Source organism: Mustela nigripes, chromosome 3 (genome assembly GCF_022355385.1).
Source record: "Mustela nigripes isolate SB6536 chromosome 3, MUSNIG.SB6536, whole genome shotgun sequence".
Classification (NCBI taxonomy): domain Eukaryota; kingdom Metazoa; phylum Chordata; class Mammalia; order Carnivora; family Mustelidae; genus Mustela; species Mustela nigripes.
The window spans coordinates 96092826-96111793 of record NC_081559.1 but is presented as its reverse complement, the minus strand read 5'-3'; the positions used below and the strand labels follow the sequence as shown (position 1 = coordinate 96111793).

At 41.3% G+C, this 18968-nt stretch overlaps 1 protein-coding gene across 2 annotated transcripts in view; it reads right to left on the bottom strand.

Annotated features, from left to right (window-relative positions):
* Positions 1–1109, bottom strand: part of NCKAP5 (NCK associated protein 5) — a 949833-nt gene extending 948724 nt beyond the window's left edge. For both annotated transcript variants that reach the window (XM_059394413.1, XM_059394410.1), the window contains exon 1: positions 639–1109. The gene's annotated coding sequence lies outside the window, so the exon portion shown is untranslated. The remainder of the gene's footprint in view (positions 1–638) is intronic.
* Positions 1110–18968: the final 17859 nt, after the last annotated feature.

The following is an 18968-nucleotide window of genomic DNA, read 5'->3' as shown; positions in this document are numbered from 1 at the left end:
CAGTGAGCTTCCAGAACCACAGAGATAGTCCAAACGCAGCTGCCTCCTTAAAGCGTTAAGAGAAGACGGACTCCAAACAAATTCCTAATCTGGCAGCTTCTCTAATCAAAGGCAAGATAAAGCAAAGCATTTGAAAACATTTCGGACTTGCTTGAGTAAAACAGAATGCTGGTGCTTGCCTGAACAGTAACCTAGGAAGAAGAAAACGCTTTCTGCCTGCATAGGTGTGGGGGCGGGAGCAGAATGCGCCAGGGAAGGTTTTAAATGAAAATAAAAATTAAACAGTCTTGTACCTCCTAACTGCTGGTTCACCAGAGGAATCTCCCCGCTATCCATCTCGGGACACCTGGACACATGCAACAAATACTGGGGACAGACCCGTGGAGGCAAACATTTAAAAATGTATCACTTTGAATTCTGGCAAAGCACTGGCTGGCTCCACGTGCTGGGTAATGCCTTGTGTCTATTTACACAGCAATCCCCTCACGTCCTCCAGAAAAGTCCCAGGCAAACCCTGCACCGTGCACATCAGAGCTCAGGAGCCCAGCGCTAAGCACGGCTGACACTCTTTCCTCCGCACCGACATAAATACTAAAGAAGAAATAAAAAAGGAAGAGAAAAGAAAATTCTGTCCTTACCGAACAGGCATAGCAGACAGGGACGGTGAGTGTTTCACGTTAGCCCACTCAGTGCTTTCTCTTTCATTCGTCAATGTTCTAAGGCTATTGATGAGCGTTCCCGGGGTTCTCGGATCTTCCTTCAAGAGTTTTAATCACCGGCTTCCCCAGCCCGGGGTTTAACAAACACCGCTGTGTTCTGTCAATATTTGTATGCAGCACCACATTGGGCAACCAGCCAACGCACCGAGTTTCAAGAGGCAAGGGGAGAAAACTGACACCCTAACAAACATGCTTCCCTCCTTTGTGTCTTTCAAGGTGGCGCGCAAAGTGTCATCTTTGATTCTGACAAGAGCTAAAGACAGCCTCTTTTTGTGACTTTCTCCACTGCCCCCAAACGCCAGGCTGGGCTGCCCAAGTTGGGCTCTCTGCAAAGTTTGTTTTTTGTCTCCCTGCCCTGAAGTTCTCTGCACAACCGCCCGACCGGCTTGCCTCTCCACCAGCTGCACTTTAAATGTATTTTAATTGGCTGGAATGTCGAAAGAATCCATTTGGCAGTCGTTTGCATGTGAAGCACGCCCAGGGCAGCTGAAGGAGGCCCCAGAAGCGGCCGATTACTTCATCAAAAGCTGCAGTTTGAATACCATTGACTCCTACATAACTACAGTGAACTCCGTTCTATAGGCAAGAAGGAGTAATTAATAATTTGCTGAGAAAATTCTTCATTCATCTAAAAGCAGAAATGCAAAAGAAAAAAAAAATCTCTGCAGACACAACAGTTCTTATGAAAGGCTTGATTTATAGCCTCCAGTTCTACTCTTCACAAACATTGACTTTGTATAGCATTACAGGAGGGGGTATAATGCATAATTCGGTTTGCTTGAAAAGTTAATTTAAGTAATTTTCCTTTTGAATGATCCCCTGAGATACATCATTCTATTACCTCTTTGTACATTAGCCATATGCTACAATAAATATTGTCAATACTTGTGGCATTTCCTCATTCCCTGTATTTTTCTTGGTCGGTTGCAATAATTAGTTTGTGGCCTCCACTAGATCCAGTTACAAATAAATTCACTCTGAGTCAAAGCGGATAATCATCACTACCCAGAATTTATGAGCCATACTGAAGTTTAAAACACTCAAAGACAAATGTCAGTTTAAACAGATTCTAATCAAGGGGGAAGGGGGGGGCATATGCACATATACATGTATGTATGTCTTAAAAATAAAATATTGATAAGATGTATAAAGTAACAAAGAAATGCAATAGCCTTTAAGAGGGTCTTTTTTTTTTTTTAAGATTTTATTTATTTATTTGACAGAGAGAGAGAGAGAGAGATCACAAGTAGGCAGAGAAGCAGGCAGAGAGAGGGGGAAGATGGCTCCCTGCTGAGCAGAGAGCCTGATACAGGACTTGATCTCAGGACCTTGAGATCATGACCTGAGCTGAAGACAGAGGCTTAACCCACTGAGCCACCCAGGTACCCTAAGTGGGTCTTTACCAATATTTTGCTGAGAAGCATTTCCAATAGCTTATATAAACTGGGTTTACAGATTTAGGAACTCTGGGAAGTATATTTTGAAGAAACATCATAAGTAACCTGACCTTCACCCCTCATTAAGAACCCCTGGTTCAGAGTCAGAATATCTAGGAGGATCTTGGCACTCTGAGGATGTCTCTCAATGGAAAATGTGAGCCAGAGAACATTGTCAAATTTGTTCTAATGCCTTTTCCTCACTTCAATAAAATTGTGGTTCATAACAAGACAGTACAAGAGAAAGAATGGTGTACGCAAGTTGCTTCAGTCAATTTGCTGAATGGCTCAGAGACTAAAAACAGTTAATGGGCTTCATTTGCAGAAAGACAGAGGAGCAGAAGATTAGGAGAAAGGATGGGGGGCACCTCCATGGGCACAAAACCTGCACAGTCACACAGAGCCCCCAGCTCAGAAAGGACCTGCCCTTGGAATAATGCTGAGTTGCTGCTATCTTGAAATCCTTCACTCTTGAGCCAGGGACCTTGCATTTTCATTTTGCATTGGGTCCAACAAATTAAGCAGCTGGTCTTGACACACATAGCATAAATCTATCCATTTCAACACATGGTTGGAATTGGAAAGCACTGGGAAGACCATACTGAGGGTGTGGCTAACACCCTGCTTTTGGCATGCCCAACATTCTACTTAAGATTTTGGAGCCACTGAGAGGATTGGGGAAGGTTACTTGGGAAGAAGACTCCAGCAAACACAGGGGGTGAAAGTGATATGGCAGGTTCTGACTGGTCTCCCCTGAGCCAATGGTTCAAGATTTGGCTCTATCACCATACTTCATCTTACTGTTTCAGGGAGACTTTTTTTTCTTTCTCATACATCCATTCCCCAACTGTCATTCTATGGACAGAAAGCTCCATGTATAACCATCATCCATTTTTAAATTATTCTAGAGCCTTGATTCAAGATTTGACAAAATTAAATTCAATTCCAAAGATTCAGGCATTGTCTACCCAATACTGCAAGGTCCAGTGGCTCACAAGTTATTGTCTCATGGGTCATCTTGTGCTCCCAAAGGTGTTGTCCAAGATCAGCCCTTACACCTGAATTTTCACCTGCCTTGGCCTTAACAGAAACTATACAATATATATAGTATAGTTTCTATATATATTATATACATATTATATACATATATATGTATATATATACATATATACATATGTGTGTGTGTATATATATATATTTTTTTTTTCCTTCTAGGAAAGAAGTTGTTCTTAGACATCAAATACTTAATGTTGCTGGTTCTTGTATATGTTAGCTGGACCTCTAGAACATTAACATTAACACCTTCCTCTGATACTGGTACTTAGCCAATGATACTGGTGCTTAGCAAGTAAAATAGATTCACGTTCTAGAAATAGAATAAAATTTAGAAATTGGCTGGTCCAAACTATTATTTTTTTAAAGGGATAATTAAGGCAAGAAATGATTAATGACTTCCTAGAAAGCCAATAAAACAACCTGAACACTTCCTTTTGCTACACATGGTCCTATGTTAGACTGCCCAAGTGATTCCCCATTCTGACTTGCCCACTATTCTCCTGGCTCCAGTCTACTTTCATTCCTCCAGGTTTATTTCAAGTGCCCAAGTCCTAACACTTTGTCTTACTCTGTATGAACCACTTTCATCCACAGCCTGAGCATGCCGCTTCTATAAGGGTCTCTGATCTACATATGACACAGGGCATAGCCTTCATAGAATAAGGCCACCTAGGAATTCTTAGATCTTTTGATGTAAGTTCTTCTCGGCCACTTAGAATATTTTATTCTGTATCCTGGTAGAGGCAGATTTGAAAGTTCACAGTGTCCAAGGAGTAGCAAAGTGATCCTGTTTTAACTCCCTGCCAGAGCTTGTCAGCTTATGCTGCCCTTCTTTACCCATAATCTGAAGACTGGGTTTCAGTAGGTGAGGAATTCCTTAGACTACAGCTGACCAATACGGGACCATATAGGGGCATATGGTGAGTCATGGACACAAAGTAAGAAACCATGTTCTGGGATGCAGAACAATCCATTAGAATGATCTGGTAGATTCTAGAAGTCATAGAAATGTCAAGGGTTAGAACCAGGAAGGTGAAGAGAAAGGTTCTGATGGAAGGTCTTTGTGCTACTGAAAACAAATCAAATGCCCATTATGTTACTTTTCTTGCACTGACCCTGACAGGGCCCCAACTTACTCATGTGTCCATGGATAGCACTAAGACCACTACCCATAGGTATAGTAACTAAACCTGCCACCCAAGATTAGACTATGCACACTCGTCCCGCTCTTCAGTCATGGAAACAGTAAAGCCATGGAAGCTTGGAAAGCACTCAAAACCCCCATGACAAACCCAGGTCAGTCAGGCAGTAGGTCAGAATCCAAGAAGACAGATGAAGCAACAAAGTCCTGATTTCTGGCCAACCAGAAGACTCGCACAAGGCAGATGGCCAAATCACTGAAAAAAGTCAAATCCCAGGTTTCTTGGTTCTTCAGGAAATAAACAAATCAAGACAAACAGCAAGTAGACTAATGCTGTTTTTTAAAAGATGACCATAAAGGGTTTCTGCTTGGGGAAGCAGTAACCTTGTCTTAAACATGGCCAGCCCGTGGCTTAGGGACATTATTCACCAGGAAGTAAACAACCCAGCAAGAAAAACCAACAAAACATTTGATCTGTTCAATTCAATCAGACTGGTATTAATGGAGTTCATGCTGACTGAGCACAAGGCCCTGCCCAGGATCACAGGGCTGAGTGAGAAATCGTCCTAACATGGGGTTATACATTACTGTGTTAGGGCTGCCATCGCCAAGTGCCATAGACCCAGAGGCTTACACAACAGAAATTTATTTTCTCACAGTCCTGGAGGCTAGGTATCAGCAGGGTTGACTTCTTCTGTCTTGTAGGTAGCCATCTTCTCCCTGTGTCTTTACACGGTCTTTCTTCTGTGTGTATCTATGTCCTAATCTCCTCTTCTTGTAAGGATATGAGTTAGGGATGCCTGGGTGGCTCAGTCAGTTAAGCATCTGCCTTCAGCTCAGGTCATGATCCCAGGTCCTGGGACTGAGTCCTGCATTGGGCTCCCTGCTCAGGGGGGAGCTTGCTTCTCCTTCTGCCTGTTGCTCCCCCTGCTTGTACGTTCTCTCTCTCTCTCTCTCTCTGAGACAAATAAATAAATAAAATTTAAAAAAATATAAGTATATGAGTGAGATTAGATTAGGGCCTACCTAAAGACCACATTTTAAATGATTACCTCTTCAAAGATTCTATACCTAAATACAGTCACATTTGGAGGTATTAGGTTAGGACTTCCATATACAAATTGGAGCAAGGGGTTATAATTCAGCCTATAACAGGTGACTAGGAGGACACTTCTTGTTTACTCCAGAAACACGTTACTATTGACCATTCACAGATGGGAAAATTGGGGCACAGGGAGATTAAGAAATCTGTCGGAGGAAGAAAGAAGAGCCCATATGATTCTAGAGCTCTGGGTCTTAACTCAACACCTAGCTATCTTTCCAGAAGCCAAGATTGTTGATATATTTGATAAAAATGATTCCCAACACACCTGATACCCATGAGCTGAATCTCATACTCCTTGAGTGCCCAGAGCTTCGCCAACATAAGTCCAATTCATCAAACATTTATCAAGCATCTCCCAAATAAGTCAAACTTCTCTGTTGGCTGGTAATTTTTCCTAAGAGATAACAACAGTAGTTACAGGCACGGGGCAAATCATCAAATTTTGGAGAAAGATGAGCCTTAAGGACCTGGGGTTAATGCCTTGATGTCTACTGAGGAGTGTCCCATGAATAAGAAGGGAGGCTGACAGTTGATGGAGATCCCTAAGGATAACGTTCAACCTTCAGGAGTCAGAGAATCACATCTCAGCTCCTAAAAGTGACAATTACCTGAGAAGCTGTAACTTAGAATCCCACAAGTAGCCCTGGGCAAAATGATGATCGCAGGTGAGGAATAAAGAGAAGGGAAGGAGGAGAGAGAAGAAGGAAGAAAAGGAAGAAGGAAAACACGGTAGGAAACATTGGATAGGCCCTTGTTATGTGGCAGGTATGATGCTAAACACTACTTACACTGCCTTTTTTGATCCTTACAAAAGGCTAAGGAGGAAATTGTACTTATCTTTATTTTAAAGATCCATAAACTCAGGCTTGGATGTATTAACACTTTTGTTCACATTTTCACAGAGAGAAATTGGCAGAGCCAAGTTAGATCACAACTAGGCAGAGAGGCAGGCAGAGAAAGAGTGGGAAGCAGGCTCTCCGCTAAACAGAGAGCCCGATGCGGGGCTCCATCCCAAGACCCTGGGATCATAACCTGAGCTGGAGGCAGAGGCTTTAACCCACTGAGCCACCCAGGCGCCCCGGCAGAGCCAAGTTTTAAACCCAGTCTTATATATGTTTTCCTTAAACCACACTGCCTTCCAACTCTAAAGGAAGCAACAAGAAGCAAGCAGGAAGCTCATGGTAACAGTCAATGGGACTGTGGGGGTGAGGCAGTACCTCTCATTAGAGCCTCCTTATCCCCACAAGTCCAGTACCTAGCGAGGTCAAAGCCCTTGGGTGTGAAACTATGACATTGATTTCAGAAAAGATTGGCTGCTACTTAGACAGTGAACTGCGGTGTGAACTGCAAAGAGAAAGGTCAGAGAGGCGGTCTGCTGATGGGTGCGGCTAGCACAGGGCTAGTTCTCTGATAACAAAATAAATGGGGCTTACTGATGGGGTTCACTTACTTTATGCAAATGAATCCACCCCATGTATTTATTCCTTTGTTGTGTGGGGGTTTGCCTTGATAAAATATATCAGCTCCAACCACCAGGGAAAATAAATCTTGCTGGCCATTCAGAAACCAGACTCCAGATTCAGAGCTGGATGAGACAACCTTTTAATGAAATCAGTGGACTGCTGAGCACCAGGGAATCCAGACGTTGTTTATTCAGGGAACAGATAACGATTTATCGCTGGGAGAGGGACAGAGACAGAGTCAGAGAGGAGAGAAAAACACCCTGACTTGTATTTGTATTCAACGAGTGCACTTTAAAGCACCAATATTTAAAGAGCTGTCAGAAGATTAGGGGTGGGGACGCGTGGGTGACTCAGTGGGTTAAAGCCTCTGCCTTAGGCTCAGGTCATGATCCCAGGGTCCTGGGATCGGAGTCCCTCCTCTGCTCAGCAGGGAGCCTGCTTCATCCTCTTTCTGCCTGACTCTCTGCCTACTTGTCATCTCTGTCTGTCAAATAAATTAATTAATTAAATCTTTTAAAAAAAAGATGATTAGGGGTGAATCAACCAATATTCTGGAAGCCACAGATGGTGACTTAACATGTATGACAGCAGGTGCTGAAAACAAATATAGAATTCCAACTTCCATTTTATCTTGACCATGGAAGAAGTCATCAAAATAGTGAATGAGAATTAAAATTAATGCTCTGAGGTTTAGAAATGCATTTCTGGTAAGTGATTCTTCCTAACTTTTGTCACATATAAAGTCTTGATAGACTCTCATATCTTCCAAGGTTTCATGTGCTGGCTACTTGAAAAGACAATTCAATAGCATGTTGGAGAGACATCCATGCATATTACTTTCTCTGTGGCAGATCTTATTTCAAGAACCTCATATAGTATAGCTTTATGAAGGTAGATGGTGTTATTACTCCAATTCTATAGGTGGAAGAACTAAGGCTCTGTTAGTTGTCCTCACTCACAATGACATAAATGGTGAGCTGTGACTCGAACCAGGAAATCTGGCTTCTCGCCACTGCCTATCCTGCCCCTTGTGGTAACACACTGCCCTGGGATTTAGGAGTTGAGCAGCTGCGCACAAAGTCCCAGCTCCATCTCTCCATCTGGCTTCACTTTGGTGCCCTGCTTGTCCTTCTACTACCTTCACCAAGGTAAGGATGTCTTCTCTTCACATCCGCATTGGTCTATGCAGATGCACAGTTTGATAGAGATATCTTAAACTTGTCATTTTTGTTTGTTTGTTTTCTGCCCAAGAAGATGTTTTACTAAAGCATTCTGTGCAAAGTGATTTTTTTGGTCAAGGCTCAAAAACTACAAAAAAAAAAACAAACAACAACAAAAACACACACACACACACAAAAATCATTTTTTTGTTATCTTAGAATTATAGATTTTCTCACGGGCATTTCTTTCCTTTTCTTTTCTTTCTTTTTTTCTTTCTCATGGGCATTTCTTGTCTATGAACTTACCTTGGCTATTCTCTATCATGTTAATCCTCCCCAGAGACCAGAGCTTAGGTGAAGGAAAAGGATGGGTCTACAGGGAGCCATGCAGGGGAAGGAGAAGAAATGAGGGTCTCTCGGCCTGAACTTGTCTTAAGGCTTGTTTTCAGGTTGACCAACTGCCCAACCCAAGTTTGTGCTATATACTTCTTTCTGACAAAAAAGAAACTCTTCTGTTCAGGCAGAGGCATCAGGTCTCAATTAAAAGGTGTCAGTCCTCTCAATTGGACACACATAGGGTCTGCCTTTGCTCTGTCATTTACTAACTGTGCCCCCTTGGAGAGGTGCCTTGACCTCTCTTGACCTCATTTCTAAGGACCTGATAGTAAGATTTTTTAAAAAGTACTTAGATAATACATATGAAAGTATCTGGTTTCTTAGTGGTCCTTAGTTTATATGAACTTCTCTTTCCCTCCATGGCCATGGCTGGACTAAAGCTACTAAGCATGAAGACAACTGAGACATTCTTTCACAGACCTCTTCTCAAGTACTCTGGACTTACATTTTCACCATGTACTGAAGCACCTACTGACATTGTCTTTAGCTGTACAGGCAAAATCAGTTGCTAAGAAAAGTCTTATAATGGTAAATACCTGTAATGGTAAATAACATCATCAAGGTCTTCTATAGGGCTTCTGAGCTGAGTGTGACTGAATTCTAATTAGATGTGAAAGAATCCAGAAAACACATGGGCCCACAAGGCAGTTTGCTCACTAGACTTACCCAGTGTGGTAAATCTTTAAGATGACTTCATGATACAGGCGCATGTAATTATTTAATAGTTTTAAGGGTCATTTCAAAAAGAAATGTTATCATATTTTATTTTATTTTATTTATTTGTTTTTTTTTAAAGATTTTATTTATTTATTTGACAGAGATCACAAGTAGGTAAAGAGGCAGACAGAGAGGAGGAAGCAGACTCCCTGCTGAGCAGAGAGCCCGATGCAGGGCTCAATCCCAGGACCCCGGGATCATGACCTGAGCCAAAGGTAGAGTCTTTACCCACTGAGCCAGCCAGGTGCCCCATCCTTTATTTTTTTTTTAGAAGCAACAAAAAAAATCCCTACTTTTATAAGTATGGACGTACTTGAAAACCATTAATCTTTCAAAGTCATCAAACTCAAAGGGCATTTTTATTATCTTCCCCATTGGCCATTTTTCAACGTCTTCTCTCCATTCTACTTTTGTCCCCTTCCATTAAATTAGAGGGAAGGCTGGGGCACCTGAGTGGCTCAGTCAGTTAAGCATCTGCCTTCCACTCAGGTCATGATCCCAGGGTCCTGGAATCAAACCCTGAGTCAGGCTCCCAGGTTGGTAGGGAGCCTCTTTCTCCTTCTTCCTCAGCCCCCTGCTCATGCTATCTCTCTCTCTCTCTCGCTCGCTTGCTATCTCAAATACAAATAAAATCTTTTAAAAAAACTACAGGACAGGAATTTAAGAAAATCAGATTAGAGAACATCCTGGCAAAAAAGGAAAAAAAAAAAATTTAAATGCAAGCCAGTAAAGCTAGAACTAATTTTTGCTTACATAAATATGATAAGTTTAGGAAACATCAGTTCCACATCCAGCAAAGATGTCTGGAAGAGATCAATAATGTAATTATTTATTATTTATTTATGTGTTCTAACTCAAAAAATGGCTTGAATCATACATGGGAAGAAGGTAAAATAAGAAGGGAAGAAGGTAAAATTTACAACAGCAATCAAGTACAGATAGTTGGCAAATCGTGTGCAAAATTATGATATATGGGAAAAACAATAAAAAAAGCATTTGCAAAGAAAATAAATAAATAAACCATTAAATTCAAAGTGCAAGATCAAAACAGTGAGATGGCAATTAGAGGATATTCTTCTAGATTTGAGATCCTTTAAAAGATCACTAACCTACGTGCTCCTGTGTAGGAAATTTTTATTTGATATTGATAGAACACCTTGCTGATGAGCAATGAAAAGATTAAAAAAAAAAAAAAAAGACTTGTTCTGGACAATTCAGAGTTCCTGGTTCAGTTAACATGTGTAAAAATTACACCCACTTAGGAAAAACGCAAGATGGAAATATTAAACTACCTGTGCACTGAATGCCAGACAGAGCAGTGGGGTTCATTTTAAAACTAGAACCGTAATCGCAATTCCCTGCCACGTTTCAGGTTTGTATAATCCGTCCTCAGGCTATCTTTTGTTTTCTTGTTTTCTTTTCTTATCCCAATCTACCCTTTTACTCTCTTGTCCTCCAGGGCCTGCTTTACTATTCCTACTGTAACACTTGGGCGTGTTCTTCACACACACACACACACACACACACACACACACACACACACCCCTGCTCCCACATCTACGGCTGCCCAGGGATATAATTCTCACTTCTTGGCTGAATCTTCCAAAGCCCAAAGTTAAGTCCTATCTCCACAGAAACGTCACTATTCCCAGTCACCCTGGCCCACAATGAAACAAGGATTGCTCTCTCTTTTGGCTTTGGCTGTGATAAGTGACAAATAGTATTAAAGGATGCCTTATGCTGGGGTTTTCTCATGCTGGGATTTTCTCATGAATACATTTCATCAGCCCATTTACAATTGGTTGGTTGCTCTTTGTGCCAGGAGCTTGCTGTGTAGCTCTTTGATTCCTGACTTCTGCACCTTGCATAAAGAAGATGATCAACAGCTCTCTGCTGACCAGAGTTAGGTGCCCATTCTGGTATCAGCAGTCAGTTTTAAAACTCTTCCAACAAAAAGAAATAGAAAGTTCACTTAAGATTATTTGCCTGGGTCAGTCCAATGAGACTATGCCAAGGATGCAACCGTGAAATATGCAACTATGATAGGCATTCAAAGATCCAAGGTTCCTTCATGGTGTAGAGCTGGTGGCTTGAAGTCAGTATGCTGGGCTCCCCTGCTAGCTAACGGAATGATGTTGGGCAAGTTTTGTGTCTTGGTTTCCCCATTTGTAAAATGGCGATTTTAAAGTTACCATTATAGTGTTCTTTAAGCCTGTTACAAATAATAATTCATTTAATTCTCATAATGACACTGTACAGTAGGTCCTACTATTATTATTAATATTTTATAGATTAGGAAACTGAGGCACAGAGAAGATACATTTCTTGCCCATGGTCACAGAAGCAGAAAAGTACAATGCCAGAGCCAGAATTTTAATCTAGGTAGTGTAACTGCAGAGTCCATGTTCTTAACTACTATACTAAACTCCCTATCATGAAAAAGTAATATATGCTATCAGTATAGTTTAACAAGGACAAAGAATATATGCTAGTTATTGGGGACTATAAGAGGAAGATATAGGTAGGCAATTTTTTTTAACGTGACTATTTTATATATCCAAATATTTCCACGTAGGATGTGTTACCTTCTTTATCAAAGCAAGAATTAGGGCTGTTGGAAGGATGAAATGAGATGGTCATGTTAACTATTCGGCACAGGTCCTGGCAGCTAGCAAGAGCTCCTGAGTTTGGAACCATTACAATCATTACTGGAATGATGGTAGTCTCTGAGTAGGGGTTCAGACAACAATGATGTCACTGCTGGCTCTTCCTTGGCCTGTCAACTCTCTGCTTTACTCTGCCCAAATCTCTAGTTGGAATCAATGACAGATGGATGGGTGGAAAAGTTATCCCTTAAAGAAGGGAGGGGAGGAGCAAAGAGGCAAAGAGGCACCCCCCGCGGCTTAAGGCGCACCTTACATTTACCTTGGTAGATCTCGGGTCCAAATGTGTGCTCCACATTGCAGCTAAACTGGGTTTTTTTTTTTCCTCCTAAATGTCTTGTTCTTTCCCAATTTCAAATATTGGTTCAGGCTGTGCCTTCCAGTACAAAGTCTTTCTCTCCCACATCCACTGGTATCTGCCAATTCTTCTAAGCACCTTGAAATTTTGCCACAGTTACAAAGCTCTTCCTTCCCCTCTTAAATGAATCAACACATTTATCAATTTATCTATTTTGTAAACAATGGTATCTGTTGTACTGGGTGGCAGGCACTTTGGAGAGGTCCTGGAGGTGATAAAAACCAGAGAGCCTCAGGCTCTGTCTTCAAGGGGGCAAGAAGATGGATGATTAAATGCCAGGTGCTAAGTGCTATGCACATACCTGGGACAATATCACTCTTTCTTTCTTTTGAATTTCATATCCCCTTATTTACATTCTTTTTGGTCAGCACATTTTGTCTACTGTTATTTATACCTCTCTTTTATACCTTGATTAGTATATAAGCTGACTGAGGCCAAGGGACTTGCTTCTTGCTCTGTGGATCATCAGGAAAACCTTAAGTTCAAAGTCTCCATAAATCACACTGAACCCTGAACCTTGCCATGCTGTTGGTTATAACAATACTCCATTTATAAGAACAACTCTAAGGAGTTACTCAGGAGTTTAAAAAAGAGATGTTTTCTTCACTGTCTTCCAGAGTTCTTTAACAGGCAACACCCAACCAACCCTCCGCCACACTGAGACACAGAGTGAGGAGCTGGGAAATTGAGAGCTTCAGCTGCTCAAAAGCCATTGTTGCAGCAACATACAATCCAGCAATGACATATGGTTCTTTATTACTGGGTCTTAGAGTCCAGAGCACTTGGATCTGCCAAAGGGGGACTATTCACTTCAGAATTTTGGATGTAAATATTCAGTCCCTTGTGCTTTTCATGTCATTGCTAATGGTATATAAAGAATGATCCAAGAGAAGTATAAATAATCATTTGGCTCTACAATGAAAATAGCAGTTCTGACTGTAACCAGCCAAAAATGAAATAGTGCAAACTTCAAACTCAAATCAGGAGGTTATCATCTGTATCCACCTCAGAAAGGAATTCTTATTGTCAGAGTACAGAATGAATTTCTTAAAAAAAAAAAAAAAAAAGAAAGCACTAGCTCATTTCTGCAACCCTATTTCAGTTAACAAAATGGGTAGACCCCAGATTGCAAGTGGGTTGTATTTTAAAGGTCTTTTGTAAGTTAAATGATCAGAACCCCGTCTCCAACATGACCATATATAATGGTGTTCCAGTTCCCAGAAATTAATTTTGCAAAGAGACCTGAACATCTTTGAAATGGGGACATGCGATCCCAGTTCCGTTGCAAAACCCAGGATGAAAGAACACTCCGCATGGAGTGATTTGGCTGCTTAGAATGGATACATGGGTGTTCCCTTCTGTGGCAGATTGCAAAAATGGCCTCACAGACCTCGCATTCCTATACACACGCCTCTTTGCAATGTGACTTAGCAGCTTCTCCTAGGGGAACAGTGGTGTTAATACTTCCTTCCTGGAATCAAGTGATGAAGTGTCTATTTTCTCCCCTTGAATATGAGCTTAGCCACTGCAACTTCTTTTAGACAGTGGGATGGAAACAAATACGTTACAAGCAGAGACTTGAAAAGTGCCTGTGTGCTGGGACTTGCCTTCTCTTGCCACTCTGGGGAACCCTCCTAGCCAAATCTCACCCAAATGAGATCAAGCCAACAAAGAGAGGGGTGAGGGAGTCTATCCTAGACCATTCAGCCACACCCAAGCCACCAGCTGATTCCTGAGATCAGCTGAGCCTTCCAAGACCAGAAGACATGGCTACCCAACCCACAGAATCATGAGAAGTAGCATTTGTTGTTGCAAAATGATGGGTTTTGGTGACATTTTGTGTAGCAAAAGCAAATGGCTATACCTTTATCCCATGTTGATTGGTCCATGTAAATCTGTCCCCAATTTCTATATTTTGGGGGTGAGAATCACCAGCCCTGAAACTGCTTAAGCCATACTCAGAACTCACAGCGCTAGAAACATCTCTCTCTCTCTCTTGCACTTTGTGACAGTTACAGATAAAATCCAGGAAGCTGGAATGGCAGTTGTCACAAGAGACCATTTTTCACTCTGACTTGAGCAACACTGGATAGCATTGATGGGGGCTGGGGCTCCAGGTCAGAGAATGGGAGCAAAAGATGTTCAGAGAACGAAGATTCTCTGACAGTGTGGGGAACTCTGAAGCAGAAGATTTGTATATCGGGGTGGGCCTTTCAATCCCAACCATTCAAATCCATCTTAGCTGCCACCAGATTCCCTCTAGACCTATGAGGGAGGCTGCAGGTCCTGTAAAAGGGAGCCTAGAGTAGATTCCATGCACTTGGCAAGGGTTGGCATGAGTGCTGAATAAGCCCACTGCCATACCTGCCACTTAACTAGACCCTAGCTAAGCTCTTCACTCTTGAACATTTTGCTTTGACATCTGCTTCCCTGACTGTGCACATTTTCTAGTACTAAATGGATAGATTTGGCCTACAATCACCATATACCCTGCACAGATGCCACCCCTCTCCATCTCCACTGATGATGGCTATAGGGCCAAATCAGTTCCTGCTATGTCCAGCCTCAGAAGCCTTCCGATCACCCCGCTCCAAAAATCTTTACCAATCAGTCAGAACTGAAACATCAGCTGACCTCTTTCTGCCATTTCTGCCATGACTCCATTCTGAGCCAGCTAAACTCTGTTTTGTTCAGAATTGTCTTGAACACTAGGTCTATCAATCTTATTTTTATGCACTTTCCCATATCTTATTTTTCCAATCTTATTTTTATGCACTTACCTTCTTTTCTTGGCTCTTTCTTTGCCCCAACACTTGTCTTTTTTATTCTGTTTTAGTTACTTTTCATTCAGGTCATCTTATTTTATATCATGTACCTTTAAAGGTTATCACAAAGAGTGATATGTAAATATATACAGTATTTATGTAATTCTCTCTCTATCTTTTTTTTTTCTTTTTCCCTTAAAGCAAGGATTTCATTAGTGTATAGTTAAGTTCATTCATCCTGTCATCTTCTCAGTCCCTCTAATACAACATCTTTCTGGATCCTGATTTTTTCAGCCAATATATCATTGACTTAGCCCTCTCAATTTCATGTTATCTGAAAATACAGTATATATATGCCTTTCGTATTTGCATCCAGGTCCATGCTAAAAATTGTCCAACAAGAGAGAAAACTTTGGCACACTACTTGAGGTCTTCCTCCAAACAACCTCAAATCATTCATCAGCTATGAATCTACCTAACATTACAGGATCCAGCCCACATTTCTATAATGATATCACAAGAATCTGTCAAATGCCTAAAGAATTGGAGAAGGGGAACATTTCCCTGTTTTATTCACAGGGAGAAAAATGAGAACAAGCACAGAGAAACAGATTATCTATTTCCGAAATGAACACTTTCTTACATTAAAAAATTAATATGAGTCTGTGTAAAAAAATATCCAATTTCTCTGAATAGATTTTTCTCTGAAAAATCCAATTTCTCTGAAAATTTTGTTTGTTTACTTTGATTAGGAAAATTGATTACTCTCTCATCTCTAATTCCATAAGATTTTCTTTCTTTTTTTTTTATTTGTTTTCTGTGTTTTAAGATTTTATTTATTTATTTGATAGACAGAGATCAGAATTAGGCAGAGAGGCAGGCAGAGAGAAGAGGAAGCAGCTCACTGCTGAGCAGAAAACCTGATGCGGGGCTTGATCCTAGGACCTTGAGATCATGACCTGAGCTTAAGGCAGAGGCTTTAACCCACTGAGCTACCCAGGCGCCCCACCCATGGGATTTTCATTAGTGGGCTTGACCAAATATTTCTCCTTCTATTCCACCCCCTACCCCCCAGCTTCACTGTATGGTTTCATAGTTCTGCCCTTTCTGACATTTGGCATAACCTTGTGACTTGCTTTGTCCAAAGAAACATGATCAAAAGTACCATATCCTTTTAAGCTGAAGCCTTTAAGAGCTGATTTACCTCTGCCATGGTGTCTGGGAGGTAGACTCATCAGCCTGGATCCCTCAGAGCTCCTCTGCTGAACTACATTGAGCTTGGGTATGAATGAAAAGACACTGGGTGTCGTTCATTACTCCAACATAGCCTCGCCAACCCAAACCAATATAGAGAATTTGCATGTGTATATGCACATGAAAGTGTCTGTACTGCGGTGGGGAAATAAAGATGAATTGGGTGTTGGGATATAGCAGTGAATAAGATAGACAAAAGTCCCTAACTTTATGGAGCCTCTCTTGTATTATAGAAAGTCAATAACCCTCTGAGTTGCCATTTCATGTGATTCAGAAATTTCATTTTCATTTGTGTTCATAGTGAGTTTTATCTGAGGAAGCCACGTGTTGGACAACTTCTTCTCCCTGAGTCAAACAGGGATGAGTTAGAAAGGCCCTGTGTTACCCTCTTTCTAGACTCTGTTTATTCTGACACATGCTCTTAGTGCAAGGGACCTTTCCATTCTTCCTTCAGCAACATCCGGGTCTGCGGTCGTTTGCTCCGCCCTCTCTAGCCCCCTGATGCTCGCATTGCTGGCGTGTGGACAACACCTTGAGTAGGAAGGGCTCCAATGGGAAGTCCTAATACCCTCTGCCTCCCAAGTTCCTGAGAACAGTTGGGGTGGGAGTGGGCTGGAAGGAAGGTCAAGTTCAATGGTCAGTTGTGGGTCTTCAGTTTAAATTTCCTTTGTGGCATTTGTTTTCAGGAATGCACTTCAAGCACTTTGCTTCCCTTCACTTAAGCTGTACTCAGCCTGGTGGCTCATTTGAATCAGTATTTTTAAAAAGCTCACCTGTGATTCTCTGTGTAGCGCATAGTGGAGAACTACTCAGCATAGGTACCTTTCCATGAATGACAGAAATGTAATGCACTAAGGCCTCCCCACAGAGAGTCAGCAGTCCCCTGTAATGTAAAACAGAGTTGCCTTGCCTTTTTGATTGGGCTGGGAGTAGGACTATTATTCAAGAGTGACATTGACCTTAAATAGCATCTACCTCTGTTGTTCCAATGGGTGGATTCAATTAGATTTTATTCTTATCATTTAGGGGCACCTGAGTGGCTCAGTCAGTTAAGTGTCCAACTCTTGATTTCAGCTTGGGTCATGATCGCAGGGTTGTGAGATCAAGCCCTGTGTTGGGCTCCGCACTCAACAGGGAGTTTGCTTGAGAGTCTCTCTCTGCTACGTCTCCTGCTCACACACCTGTGCAGACTCTCTCTCTCTCACTCCCTCTCAAGTAAACAAATAAATCTTTAAAAAAATTCTTAGCATCATTACTCTCCCACTGAGGGAGGGGCAGCCATTATCTCCTTCTATACAACATTCCCATATTAGATGAAATCTAAACATCTGTTGTCTGTAAACATATACACTTTACCAAACAGAATGTGGGCTTTGCTTATGTTAAACTCTGATTCTGACTGCGATTAAGTGCTTTTTATCCTTTCCTCCTCATTGTCACATAATCTCCCATTTGTTTCCAATAGGCTTGATCTGTGAGTTTACTTTTCTGACATTTAAGCCCTGGGCTTTCAGAGTTTCAATCTTCGCTTTATTTATATCTCCAAGCCTTTCAGTGGGATATGAGAAGTCACGATCTATTTAATAAAGAGCACTGGCCACTGCTTGAGGAAAAGATGACAACAAAAAGTTTATTGAACAATATGAGACTATAAGAAATTATCCACAGAAATGAATAAATTGTCTCAATCTCTACTGCAGTGTCATATAAACTGTGGGTTACCACATATTAGTGGGTCATGAAATCAATTTAGTCATTTCTGATCAGCATTTTAAAGGACATAAAATAGAAAATATCAGCATTTGTCAGGCATAGGGAAAGAGAGTGCTTTATGAAATTGCATTTCATATATCTGCCTGTGAATGTGTGCGCATTTGCAAGTGTGAGTGTAGTCTGTGCTATAAAGCATATTGACAATCATTCATCCAGGGGTGCCTGAATGGCTCAGTCAGTCAAACATCTGCCTTTGTCTCAGGTCATGATTGATCCCTGGGTCCTGGGAGCCTAGCGTTGGGCTGCCTGCTCAGCGGGGAGTCTGCTTCTCCCTCTTCCTCTGCTCCCCAGCTCCTGCCTTCTTGATCATTGTCTCTCTCTTTCTCTATCACAAATAAATAAATAAAAAGAAAGAAAGAAAAAGAAAATCATTCATCCAAAGGGTATCAAATGATGTCAGACAATCTAAAAAGTTTTTGAATTGTGGTTTACCTTCCTGTTAACTTCCTCCTTCCCTCTGCCTTTCTGCCTCCCAAGCACTTCACCTTTTCTCCATAAAGCTGGTATTAGTCCAAATACTAGAGTGAAACACATTAAGACTGAATCCACATGAGCCTTTAGAGTTCCAGCAAACCGGTACTATAGTTGGCTCAGACAACTTTTTGCTTGTCCAGCAACAGGGTGTAATATAGCTAATTAAAGACAAGCATCACTAACTTACAAAGTGCCAACGCAGATGTAGAAATCCCTGCATGGAAAATACAACTTAAGATTGTGGAAACAACTGTTTTAAAGGCAGAATATTATATACAGCTTGGGTAATTTCTTTTCAAAACATGGGCTTTTTTCATTGCAACCCAAAATTTTAATACTGATTAATCTAGCACAGCAATACTGGGAACTTGACATCTATTTTTTCAATCATCACTTTCCTGGATCTTTTTGCTCCTACCCTTGGGCACTTGTCAAATAAAAGCAAAAAAGTTAAAAAAGCGAAAGTCAAAAGTGAAATGATGAAGCTT